The following is a 14,586-nucleotide window of genomic DNA, read 5'->3' as shown; positions in this document are numbered from 1 at the left end:
TTGAGATTATGTTAATTAAATTGAACGGCTCAAATGAAAAATGGTTTCTGATAAATTTAATAAATGATTTTTATGCTCACCTTACCTGAGAGCGAATGTCAGTCGTGTGTCCAGCAGGCATTAGGAACAATTCAATGCCAACTAAATGCATAAGTCCCACGAAATAATCATTGAAAAATTCACGCATTAAAGTCACAATTTTTGTACTTTATTTCTATTTTATTTCTTAGGGTACCGACAACCGGCACTTTGCAGGAAACTGGAGGATGTAATAATATCAAAAATACCTTCTGAGTAAAAAGAATTTAGTCTCAAGCTTCTACTTGCTCAGCTGCTATGCATGTGATCTCATCTTCCACTGTACGACAGTGTTTTAGTAACTGCAAGGGTTTGAACAACAAGAAAGGTCATAGGGGAAGCTGACAGCAGAGTGGCTTCCGATTCGAGAGATGCCGGTTCGATTCCCGTTTGACAAAGCAAACTTTCCCCACCCCAGTTGTTGGGAATTATTATCTGACTCCATAGCAAGTTTGGAAATGTTAGGCAGTGAGGGAGAGGACAGGGGCAACAAGAAAGTGAGGTCTCCAACACCTCGACCACCAGCGACCTGAATGAGGTCACGTGACGACACTTACCTATTTGTAAAGGAGTACTCACAAAAGCAAGGGAAACTCGGGTGGTATGCAAGAAATGTTTACCTACATAGGCCACAAGGCAAATTTTTAAAACCTTACAAACTATGACACCTCGTGTTTATATTTAATGTTATTATCACAAAGATTAGGTTATTAGTTTGCTTATTAAAAACTTGGGGCTGGTTGTTGTTGTGGTAGTGTGCACTAATAACAGTTGTAGTTGTAGTAGTCTGGCAAGGTGGGCTGAATAGTCGACATCACCTGAGACTAGTGACTTCAAAAATCCCACAGGAAAAGGGAAATTTTTACGAGAGAAGTTTACTAGGGTTTGGGGAAAGAGAGAAGGAACTGTTGTAAGATTTGCATGAAACCAACTCCAACAACACAGATTGTGCGGGTAGATAGAAACGTAAATAATTTAGCGATGTTCGCATGACTGAGCACACCTTGTCCTAAAAAATTGCCTCAGCCTCACCTGTGGTGCAAGAGGCACACATAAAAATAAGAGTCGGATGGAAAGATAAAATTAAAAAAGCAATATCAAACGGCGCAGGAAACATAAAGAACAGTGAGATGAACAGACTGAAAGGAGCCACGAGGGTTTTTTTTCATGGGAAGTAAAGCGTGCAAGGTGTGCAGGATATGAAAATGTCGCCCTAAAGGCTAGAATAATGTAACAAAAATAAGGGTATGACAAGTAAGGTTTTATAACTTGAGAAGGTAAAACTGTTTAGCCATGGGGCTAAAGAACATAAAGATATGACAGACAGACAAACAGAGGGGAGAGAGAGAGGGAGGAAATAGTGAGGACAACAATTGTAACTCTGAGCCGTCATCCGTGGCGATGGAGCAGTCGACCGTGTAAACAGACTTCACATATCGATAAATAACATCGAACCTGAAATTTGAATCCTTGGTAACCTTTTGTTTGTTTGGTTGGTTGGTTGTTTGTTTGTTTGGTTGGTTGTTTGGTTGGTTGGTTGTTTGTTTGGTTGGTTGGTTGTTTGGTTGGTTGGTTGGTTGTTTGGTTGGTTGGTTGGCTTGTTGGCTTGTTGGCTGGTTTGTTGGTTGCTTGGTTGGTAGGTTAGCTGGTTGGTTGTTTGCTTTGTTTGGTTGGTTTGGTTTGTTTGTTTTTGTTTTTTTTTTTTGTTTGTTTTGTTGTTTTGTTTTTTTTGACAAAGTATAAACGTACCCCCACCGACAAATCTATCTTCTACCCTTTTCTGTCTCCCCCACCCACGTCCTCTGGAATGAAAGTAGTGACAACACCAGGAGAAACTGTTACAAAGACAGAGCAGCAGACGGAGGACTGGTGTAGATGAAAGCGCCTCAAACAAAAGCCTTTATTCCTTTATTCCTAGGCTGCGGTGGAGGAGTCAAGGAGACGATCATAGCATCGGACTCGTGAGGGTACCTGGCACCCGCCCAGGCAAGACGTATCGATTCCACCCCGGATGGCACGGTCTGCGGCCCAATCGTTGTCATGGTGAGCGCGCGAACCTGTTTAGCAGGAGCCTGCAGTAGCCGGCTGGGGTCAAATGTCAATCAAGAAATATTTAATGACTGACGGTTATCGCCGTCAGTCAGCACTCGTTTCGCAAGGGCTCCGCTAGTGCAGGCAACACAAACTTGTTCTAGATTGATTCCTGTAATCGAAACAACAACAATAACAACAACAAAAGGCAAAGGTCGAGAAAGTCAGTGTTGTTGTTGTTTATTAGGGCCTTTCATGTAGATCGGTATCCTATAGCAACATCAGCATTTAGCAGTTTTCTTAGTGCCAGATAGAGGGATCAAGTGTGTATACGTGGCTTAACACTGAAAGCCTCTTCTAGGAGTTACACGACTTCAACTTCCTTGACATGAATAAACAGCGGTTTAAATCCAAATAAAGTTCTGATAAAGTCGTTTTCGCAGTTGCATGCTCTTGCCGAAGTAAGAGTTTTAGATAGTGGGTAGCACAGGACTTCTCTGAAATTTTTGTCGCCAACACCCCATCCAGACAACGCCGTTCTTCGTCTGATGACCCTGTCTGTCTATCCATGGCACGATCACAACACATACGGTTACTGAATTTTTATTTACTGCGCTGCCAAACAGTGCAACTCTCTCCCCCTCCACATCCACCAGCGATCCTTTAAACATTTATTTTATGAGCATCACATCTTTACACCAATCCACATGAACCTCTCGTCCCCTTTACCCTTTCTTTCGCCTGTTGACTAGTCCTCCTATTTGTATTCCTCAGAAAATTTCTGCAACTCTCAATCCTTACTGTTTGTCCCTTGATTCCTTTTTGCCTCCCTGTCTTTTATTGGTTGAGTGCACGATTGTTTCTCCTTCTGCTCTTTGTCTTCTGTCCTTGTCCGAGAGCATGCTCCTTGATGAGACTGATCGTGAGCTTTATACATCACACGCCAATTATTATTATTATTATTATCATTATCATCATCATCATCATCATCATTCAGGGCTTCTGCTAAGGCTAAATTCTTTGGGGTCCCAGGGACCCCTTCTTCAGATTTTTAAGGGGTCCCTGTTCTTCGCCCTAATTTGAATGGGACCCCATTGACAAAAATTGAAGGGGTCCTCCGAACTTTTAATGCGTACTGTACGCACTTTTTTGCGTACGCAGAAGCCATTCTTCTTATTATTATTATTATTTTTTTTTATTAACACAAGCAAAGCCAAAAGATGAAATCAAAGCGTGGTTTAGCTTGCTGAATGCTAGAAATGTGTTCTAGATACGCCTGACTGCATTACGAGTCCAAAACAATTTTTTGGGGGGGACTCCAAGCTGTTAGTCTTCACAAAGTCACTCACCCGGAGACACATCAACCTCCTACACCGCTGGAAATGTCTCTCTAGCAGCAAGAGGTCTATAAAGACCGTTGAATAAGAACATAAAGAAAGCGACAGGTGAAAGATACCCATCTACAAACCACAAAGTAATGGCTGGCGGATCATCTTCCTGCCGACATACATAGTTGTACGCGAAACTACATTTCTCGACCCTTGCAACCTGGTAACCTCGTTTTATTTTGGTGCTCAAGACTCTTTTTTTTTTTTTTTTTGCTTTAACCCTTTCACACACCCAGACATGCTCACGGGCTACCCTGTCTGTATTTGCCACCCTAATGTCTCAAAAGATTTGTTTGGCAAAACACTTGTCCGACATCCGTCAATACGGGTCAAAACCATTTGCTGGCATTTGTCATCTACCCATGAAGTCATCTTGCGGGTAGTTTCTCGATGACGTGTCCAAAACACACCATATACATATATAACAATTTAATTCACGGGTTAGAAAATAGTTTCAACTGATCGACGTAAACAAGCACGTACAGGTAAGTAATTTTCACCTGAGGACGAGCTGACCCAGGTCTGAAGTCAAAGGGAATATCGATTCCCTCTATAGTTGCCACGCGCGTCGCCATGGTGACGCAATGCACGCTGGCAGCCATCACATCTCCGGATGTTTGAGAATCAGGCTGCAGAGAATGTGTCTGTACAAAGCAGCATTGTAATAACAGTGGACTGATGTTAGGTGGTAGACTATCTTTCAAAGAACAAACAGTTCACAAAAATCACATACACACGTGAAGGTGTCTCTCACGTCAATGTGTATGGTCTTGTTCTTGAATAGGAATTGTTTGTTGAAATTACTTAATACTTAAAAAAAATTAAATCTACGTCTATTATTTTTTTAATAAACAAGAAACTATTATCTGCAAAGAGTTAATAGGGAAAATCCTTTTTTTTTAATCGTAAACAAGTTGTAGTTGGAAAGATTGTTCAGCAAGAGTGACTACTCCTGCCGTTTTTCGCACACTAGAGTTAACAAGACGAAAAGCAAAATTTTCTTTTTCAAGATAATTGCGTACCGGCGTTTGCATGCATGACTGGCACTCAATGGTGCTACGCGCATGGATGCATGCGATACATTACATCTGAGCCAATACCCTCGTCTGACCTCTCACTCAGACCTTGAACGAAATACATGGCAAGGGTTGATTTAAACTCAAACCATTGTGTTGAGCTGAACACCACGCACGAAAATGAGATGGCTGGCCATGTGATGTGAATTCTCTCACTGCAAGTAGCTAAACCGCAAGTGAAAGTCCTCCAAAGAGACCAGATCCTCCACCGTCTTGGCGAGGGTTGAAGTAACGGGGATGTCTGCAACCCAAACCATAATTACTTTCAAGACGATCAAAACGTCAACACACCTTATTGGGTACTAGACACTGACCAAGAAAGCTCAGTGTCATCCACGAAAGGATTTACTGTAATGAAGTGCGCATGCGCAATAACCTTTAAGTTAGCTAAATTGTTAGCTAGCTGTTGCCGCGTTGACTCCGAGCCTCCAGCGCACGTCCTCCACAAGCAGCTTAGAGCAGGGTTAGTGTAAAATACACAATGTGGTCGAGAGTTTACAAATATTTACATGGTGCGGTTAAACATTGAAACAATCCCCTCGGCTAGTTCTCCGAGTTCCCTGTAAATGTCGTTGCTGCTAATCCAAATAACGAGTCAGCTCCTACCCTTAACTAACACACCCGGCACACTACACACCTTCATGCTTTCATCCATCATTTAGCTTTGTACACAATTGTTTCTCACGATATGGAGGGTCTCCTGGTGTTCGTTGATGACTTTGGTACAGGGTAGATCGTTGATTCCAGTATCGCTCGTTGATGGCTTCTCACTTCACACTTCACACTCCTAATGAGGCGGCGAGCACGTGCTGTAGGGATAAAGACCTACTGCCCACGTGACCAGTCCTACTGCATGTGTCTGTCGGAGAAGTCACTGTACTAAGACCAAGAGCTAACTACTTATGTCCACAGCTTCCTGTCTGGTTGGGATGCAGATGACTGACAGCTACACATCGCCTTTGCTGTGTACAGGAACTGGAGACGCGGAAAGACTTCGACAAGCAGGACATGTCTTCAATCTTTTGGAAGAGAAAAAAAACTTGCTTCCTCTATGTCGAAACTTGTCCTCGATATTTTTTTTTTTTTTTTTTTTTTGGAGGGGGGTGGTTCTCCTTTTTTTTTTTTTTTTTTTTTTTAAAAGGGCTGAGGAAAGAAATAGCACGAAAGGGGAGAAGGAGATGGCGGTAAAGTGACCTGCTAAAGCGACAGTCACCAGGAAACGCCTGACTGCTGCCTCAAGAATCCGCCAACCCAGCACTTCTTCCTCACCTTGTGTCACCCACCTTGCCTGACCTCCTGTTTATGTGGGGTCACCAGATTTAGTGCCTTCCTGGGTAAGTGGGTGGGTGGGGTGGGTGGGCTAACAGTAAAAACACGCTTGCGCAAGCAAACAAATAGACCGTGAGGAAGGAGAATGTTGAAACCTTTAAAGGTCCTAGCTCAGAACTGTGAGAACGTGCAGACAGCGGGAGCAAGCAGTATTATATATTATATATTAAATTATATATTTGTTGTGGTGTTTTGCTAGTAGTTGTCACAATACTGGAGTTAGTGTAGTCCCGACGATTACTGCGCCCCGTCGTACCCACCACACCCCTCCAAGCTCCAAAGTACCAAACTACTATAACTATAGAATTAATAATCAGTCTCTATCGTCTGGTAATCCTAGATTAAGCCTACATAAAATACTTAAATAATCATTTGAGAAAAATAGTTCAGCTGTCATTACTTCAATATTTGTTGATGAATAGGTAGATAACTATGATTGATATAGAGATCTTATTCGAGACAATTAGTTGTACAAGAACTTCTCTGACTCTCATACCGTTCATAGTACCTTCCTCTCTGAACACAGTCCTTCTGAACACTTGTGAAACTCAAGAAAAGACGAAGGAAGGAAAGACATGAGAGAGACAGAGGGAGAAAGTCATCAGGTGATCGCTCCAGTCTTTGAACGCCACAACATGTTCCCGACATAAAGAAGGCCGTCTGGTAATTGAATGACTACATTTACAAGTGTAAAATCAAGATCTGACTTTAAAACAACTGTCATTTACATGAATAAACGACCAGTCACGTAAGAGGTGAAGGTCTTATCCTAACTTCTTTGAAGATCTCTGGGGAAGAGGTGTTAGAGAACACTTATTTTTCTCGGGGCCAGTTTTTTGTATGTCCCTCTCCTCTCTCTCTCACTGCTTTACCTTGTCCTAACCACGTGGGTAAGTTCTTTCTCTCGACGGTTGGTATGAGTCAGGCCTGTCCTCCATCCCCAGTCCTGTTTAACATCTACCGGAAGAAATTATACCTAACACACTCCATGACCATCACACCTCGGTGTCGAGACCGCTCAGTAAACTTCGCCATGGATGTGTATAGATGGACTGATGTCTGTCTGCCGAGACCAACGCTTAGCCTCTTGTGAAGCTCTCCGTTAGTCTCGGCGAGCCTAAACATCAGAGCAGTCATATATACACAATATCATAGCATCAGCCGTCGCGTACAAAAACAAAAAAACAAAAACAAACAACAAACAAACATTGTTTATCTCTGCGATCCACATCCTGCTAGGCAACTTCCTAGTTCGCCTCATGGTAGAACCGGTCGCTTGGTCGCAGTGCCACTCGTTCGTTGGACACAGACAATGGAAGTCACTCAAGCAGGGTTCATGGTCCCTCACTCTCGATACAGTCGATAAAATATCCTGGCGATAAAATCTTATGGGCAGCGGGCATGGAACGCTAAAATTTCGAACACCGCGTGTAAAACGTTACGGAAATCAATCACAACCACATAAAGTGTCATGGCCGCGGAGTGGGAGGCTGTGTCGTCACTTTACGTCACATTCTTCACGTCACAGACTCATTCCACCTCCTGTCGCTCGACAATCGTTTTCTCTCGACATCGCAGGTAAGATAAGACCTGAAAGTAGCGACAGAGTTTCACATGGTGTGTAAAAGCTAAACTGTGGAGGGACAGGAGTAGCGACCACTGGTGTGTTCATACAATCAGGTATTGGCTGGCGGGATGGGAAGACCGTTATCTGAGAATGGCGACAGGAGGCGACAATTCACAACGTCTGGCAGCTTATCGAGCTTTTCCACTCCTCCTACCCACATGATCCAGTTTGTGAAATACAGGGCAGGTTCTGCCATTAGGTGAGCCAGGCAATCCACTAAGACGCAATCACGGAGGGGGAGCAAGGATGTCTTGGTGTTGTTGTTTGTTTTTTTTTTTTTTTTTTTTTTTTTTGTTTGTTTTTTTTTTTGCTTTTGTTTTGTTTTGTTTTGTTTTGTTTTTTGGTTAGTTTGTTTTGTTCTTTTTTCAGTAGTGATGAGGGATTTTAGGGAACATACCATTTTCATAGTAGGACATTTGCATGACACCTTTCTTCCAGGAGAGCGCCATCTACTGGGGCGTGAAGACGTCTTAAGGTGCGACATTTGAAGTGACAAACGAACCAGTGAGGAAGTGCAAACTGGGGTGTGCAAGGGGGCAGAGAGTAGGGGGCAGGGGGGTAGACCCCTAGGGTCAGCCTAGAGTAGGGGGCAGACCCCTAGGATGGACGGTGACGCCTGCCACCTTCCCCTTTCACTCCTCCATCCTGAAGCCGAGAGAAGTTCCGCAGACTGATACACAGAGAACACTACAGCCAGCTTGGACACTTTGCTAGGTTATGTCAATTGTTTTGTACTTACAATCCCAGAGGGCACTTAGCTAATGTCACGACTGCATTAGCATTAGCCCTGACATCTCCTCCATCACATTCTCTGCTACAGACTCCATGTCCTCTGTTTCCCCAACATTCAGCTCCAGAAGGCGGCGGTCAAACCAGTCCTTCAGCTGTCCGACACCAAGGGACTGTGACAGGGACTGTACATCCTACAGGCAGCAGACGGCCAGCACGAGTCGCACAACCTTTCCAGGCCCTTGCTTTAATTATTAATTGTAATCAGTATTTTTCCAGTATATAACAGCGTACCAGCAAGCTCTCGACTGACAATGTCTACAGTTTGTTTAGTAACATAATATACACAGCGAACGTTAGGAAAAGTGTACAACTCTATACCCTTCCTTCCTTGTTTGTTTGTTTGTTTGTTTGTTTGTTTGTTTGTTTGTTTGTTGCTTTTTTAATTCTCATGCTGCCTTTTCGCTTTTTCTCGTAATTAAGATGGCGCATGCGTAACAGAGGCGTTGTAAGAATTACGAAGTGACTGGAATGAGCAAAAATTTATTAAATATATTTATAGTTCTGTATATTTTGTAATATATAAATGAGAAACATGTACTTATTTTTGACTGTAATTATGTAATTTAAATTATAATCTTATATCAGACAGTGGCAATGTGTGTGCACACGCAGTGTAGTAGAAGTCCACGTGTCCTCACACTTGTCTAGTTCTAACTTAACGGACGGAGGACTACCAGCCAAACAGACATCACCAAACAAAAGCAGTCCCCGTGTTAATCATGACTGTAGGAGAGTAAATAAACTATCTCAGCCATATTTCACTCTTTACTCAGGTGAGCAGGTCATGTCACCACAAAGGTGAGAACTCTGTGATAAGAAAGACAATCTCGCACACTAGACTGTGTAGTCAAGTAGTCCTATAGTGTCACACCATGACTACCTTTGTGCAAGACTCACCTTCAGATCCTCCTGTTTCCTGAATACCTCAGTAGTTAATTCTTTTTTCCATCATCTCTCCCTTCCACACAACCTCTTTTGAGTTTGTAGTTTTCAGCCGTATGACTGTATTTGCTTTTAATAACAACATTGAGCTCACTGTTAAACGCGCTCTATCCATTATTATTATTATTGCCCGTCCACTTCATACACGCAACCGCTCCGTAAACTTTCTCTGACAATACAAATGAGACAAGGTCTCAGAGAAACAAGAGTGTTGTTATTTTTTATTATTACCCACCCACTTTAAGGACACACATCATTACACTACAGTTAAGTTCCAATACAACCCCAAACTTTATTACAATTTTTAAAACGTTTGCTGCTAGAAACAACCCAACACACCTTTTTTGTTTTTTATTGATTTACATAACAAATGGGGGAAAGGCTCACACAAATCGAAAGTCGGAATTGGAAATTAAATAAATAATGGAAGTTTTTTTCATAGCCAGATAAATTTGTATTGCGTGTATCATAATAAAAAGGTAAATTTAAGGGCCACACAAGGAACTGGCTGTGGACAACAATTTACAAGCTTGTGGTGATGAGGTTTTGCTGGCAGTGAAGAGAGTGGAGGAGGACTAAATGAACTTTGTGTAGTGACTGTAGTCTCTTTGCTGCCAGCAAAACTTTATCACCACAAACTTGTAAACTGTCGCCACAGCAACGGCTATTGTGTGGCTGATATACAACTCAAAGAATTCCTTGGAATCTTCATAAACAATACCGAAGCAAATGTCAAAAACAAAAGACTCTCCATTTACAAAAATATACACGAGAGATCAAAAGAAAAATATAGTGGACGTGTTGACACGGAGGGCTTTAGACAATTTAGTGTCAGTCTGTCCGAAACGACGACAGCGCCGTCTAGCGGCGGTCCGTATGACTCGTATGACGGCGGAAGGAGAGACAAGATGAGCCGCTTACAAGGCTAGACACCGGCCGTTACGGGGGAAAAGACTCTTTTAGTCCCGCAGTGAAACAGTTCGAATCCCTTAGCAGGTGGTTGGCACAAGGCTGTGACCGAGACACGGTCCGAGGGACAAACTAGACTGGAGTGGTCCATCGGGACAACAGGGAGGAACGTGACTAACGGTTTCACCGCCAACCTAGACAAGTCCATGGTTTCTCACACGTACAGGGGGTGAGCTGGGGCAGAGAAAAGGGGGGTCGTGAGGTCAAGTGAAGGCCTTGTCGAGGTGTCACGTGGGACAAGGTCACGGGAGGACTAAAAGACAGTCTCGGGGGAAAAAAATCTGACTAGAGTGACAATGATGTATACAGACACAGCAACTGTCTGGTTAGTGTGTGTGTTCGTTTCTGTGTTGGGGGATGAGGTTATAAGTGTGTGGGGGGGGAAGGGGGAGGCGGGGGTTAATAGATACACAACACACGGACGGACAACACGTTCATGTTTGTGACTTACCCGACGAACCAGTCCCTCCTGCAGTTACCATCCTGAATCACAGATGAGAGACGAGGACACAGCTTTATTGTTCACACACAAAGAGAATCCGGGTAATGGAGGGCACACCCCCCTGGAGGTGTCAAACTTTCCTCCCTGCACCATAAATACGTGCGCGCGCTCATGCATTCGTTCTGTCTGTCAGTGGACGTGTGTGTGCATGTGAGAGTATGCCTCTGCGTGTGTGTGTGTACATCTGTATGTGTTTGAGTTCATGCGTATGTGTGTGTGTACATTTGTATGTGTTTCAGTGCGAGATAAGTGTCCCCCTTTTTCTGTTTCTGTTTTATGTTGTTTTTTTTTAAATATTTTGTTTTGTTCTTTCCTTTCCATTTTTTTGTTTTTTTTGTCTGTTCTTTTCTTCAATCTTCTTAGCTCTTTGTCTGTTCTTTTCTTCAATCTTCTTAGCTCGTATGGAGACCACAAACTCTAAGCTCCACGAGCCGCTCTCTCCGTTCTTAAAATAAATCAAGTATTGCAAAGCGAAAAGCAGCAAAGAAAAAATAAACAACAACAACAACAAAGGCCATAGCTAATAATAGCTCTCCATGTAATATTAACATCTATTTCTAGTATCAATTACATCTCCTTTGTTATTATCGCCCATACGATCAGCTTTATTGTTTTTACGACGACAATGTGTGATCATTCCTTTCGGCGATACAACCTCCATGATAACCGGAGTAGAGATAACATCGACGGTTTGCATAACGCATCCAACCTCGACACCGAGCATCTTCCCCGCCTGACTGCACACAGCATCACGTGACATCATCATTTTTTTTCATGACTTTTTTGACCGACATCAGGAGGTACAGTGCCCCACAAATTTTTGTTTCAACCCTCCCCTTCTCCTCCCAACCCCCATCGTCTACCCTGGAGCACTCACCCAGCTGGCTTGACTGTAAATGTGTGATAAGATATGGAGGTGTATGTATATAAGATATGGAGGTGCATGTATATATGGCTGGTCACGATGTCAACGGTCTGGCAGCCCGGAGATAAAGTGTTTCTTGTCTACCTGCCGACAGGTGCTGAGAGACAGGTGTCGGCTGCCTTGTAACCAGAAGTTTATTGATAAGAGACCAGTCGCTGCTCGTCGACCTCACCGGGTAGGTCTGCCAATGAAAGTTTGGGGGCAGAGTAAGTAGAATGAAGCTACTGGGAGTGGAGCAGGGCGACTTTTCCAAGAAACGGTCCTACAGGGGAATGGTGGTACTTCCCCCTACAGTACCACCTACCCCGTGTGGCCAACGACTACCCCACCATTACATAAATCTGGTTTCGAGATTGATGTGGTATATAACACTTCAGGTTGACACGATCAAAGGAGGACAGGAGTACATTTCTTTCATCTTTCTCTCTCCCTCTCCTCCCTCCTCCCTAACAACCGTGCATCTTTCTCTGCTTGTGACATCTGTTAGCAGGCTGCTGCCTCACCGTGATACAGTCTAATATTTATATTTCTCGCTCGGTGTGAAATATCCATCCCCACCTCACCCCTGTGGGCACCCGTATTGCAGTAGACTACCCGTACCTTTACTGTTGTTTTTTTTTTTTCTCCACACCACGAAACATAAGTATGCTCAGAGTTCATCAGGCGATGGTGATCTTAGGTGATCTCGATATAAAAGCTTACTTACAAATCCTTCCATTGGTAGACCTAATGTAGACCTGCATGACCACCCTCGTAATCTCACACACGCAATCGGCAAAATATGCGTACAAGGGTTATCTCCCATTGTGACCACAAGGGTGTGGTGTCGACCTTATGAAACAGGGGTTGAGAGGGTATAAGTGGGTTTGGTACACTTGGACCATTATTGTACACCCTTTACTGCCAGGGTAGGGTAAATACATTAACTCGTGTGAAACATCTTGGCGCCGGCAGTTACCACGACAGGTGACTTCCTACGTCACACTATTCAAAACAACTGTCGACTGCTTGCACTAACTTCATTCCCCTCAGCATTCCCGGAAAACATTTTTGTGTTTCCGATCTCTTTTTTTTTTTTAAATGATTTTAAAATGTGAATAAAAAATTGTGAGAGGATGTGTGGGAGTGAGAGAGAGTGTGCGTGTCATGCATGTCAGCCAAACTGGGACGAAGTGTGTTTGCTCGTGCGTGCAATGACCTCCCCCACTTGAGTGACAGACTCGCAAGCTGTCGTCGTTTGTCGTTGCTGTTATCTGCAATCTTTCCTACGTATCTACTAGTTTTGTTGCTTTTGTTAGTCCCCTCCCCCGTCACCTTGCCAAGGTGTTACAGACCACAGTTTGACTAACCTTTACCCTGACCATCCCCTCTGCTACATCCGGGTGACCACGCATGCGGGGGCGAATGCTGACGTGTCATTGTGGGAGGGGAAAGTGGGTGGTGGGGGAGGGGTCGTCGTCTGGCAGGTCACTGCGTACAGCCTAGATCACGTGTCACGCGTCACATGACATCCAGCCATCGACAATTCGCGTGCAGTGTCCCATGTGTCCAACCACCGTGGTCATGGCGTCATCCAGCCCTCGGGTTGCTCGCTGCAAGAGTTGATCACGTGCTCAGGGTGTAAACAAAGTTGATCTATTTTCGCTGTTTTATGATTTTGTCAAGAAAGGTGCGTTCACAGTTTGGAAAACTTTTATAACAGTTGACAACATGTCCAACAGTTTGCAGCTTTCACACCAAATAAATTGTACAACTCCAAAATTGTACACCACATGAACACTGAAACACAATTTTTATCTTTGTTAAACCACAATCTGCGGCTCTCACCTGCCTGTTTGCAAGCAGCTCACGTACTTACATTTCTTACATCAAATTATAAGTTTTTACAACGGTTCACAAGTTTACAGCTGTTTATCTTTGTCTGGGAGTGTTCGTGCATCCGCTTTTTCTTCGTTCTGACAGTAATCTGTGTATTCACTTTCAATCTCCTCTGAGATCTCACTTTTATTTGCGCACTTTTAAGGCCTCCATCCATGACTCATTGGCTTTGCCAAGAGCAATAACCGCGAACCTTTGTCCTCCATTTCGTGGGACATTTCGACCTCCAGCTTGAGGCTTGACTTTTGCGTGAGCGCACTTCACAACAAGCCTTCAGATTATTATATTTTACACAACCATGATTGTCACAATAAAGACATTACCTATACTTAACTATTTCGATATACTAGTGGACTAAGATTTATTTATCTATTTATACATCATGAAAGTCATAAACAAGCCAGGACACAGGCACGATCCATTTCGACTCATCGCATGTTGCACCGTCCTTCTGTCTGTCTGAGAGTCCCTTTCTCGCTTGTTGTTACGTAACCACGGGCAACCAGACTCATGCATTGTGCATGTAGTCGTTGTGGCCACGCCAATGCCGGTGTCGTCTTACGTCACAAGGATTGCGCCAGACCCTCAGCTCATGGCCCCAGATGTACACTCGGCCACGCGAGCGTAGCGAGACCCGACACCCGTCAAGTGGGTTTGTTCCTGGCATCGCCATCGACAGAGCTTACACAACAGAGAGAGTTGAACACTACTCAGCCTGGCCTTGCAGGACTCACGCGCTACTTTCACTGTCTTGAAGTCAACAGCCACACAGACTTTTTTCCCAATTTTTAGCAAATGCATGATTTTTGTCTGGAGACTGACAATAACAGGAACAGCGAAATCGTGACGTCATGATTGTACACAGATACGCCTAATTAACATATAGTCCATTGGTGTAAGCGTTTACTAAGTAAACGTATTCATGTACCATTGTGACGTCAATGCCTCTATACGTGGCGATGCTTGCAGACGTGTATCTCGAGAACCGAAAAGGGGGAAAGGGGGAATCATTCACCCTTATTTGGGGAAATAACATTTTGCACTTAGAT

This window comes from Pomacea canaliculata, linkage group LG4, assembly GCF_003073045.1.
Source record: "Pomacea canaliculata isolate SZHN2017 linkage group LG4, ASM307304v1, whole genome shotgun sequence".
In the NCBI taxonomy this organism is placed as follows: domain Eukaryota; kingdom Metazoa; phylum Mollusca; class Gastropoda; order Architaenioglossa; family Ampullariidae; genus Pomacea; species Pomacea canaliculata.
This window is presented reverse-complemented; position numbering follows the sequence as displayed.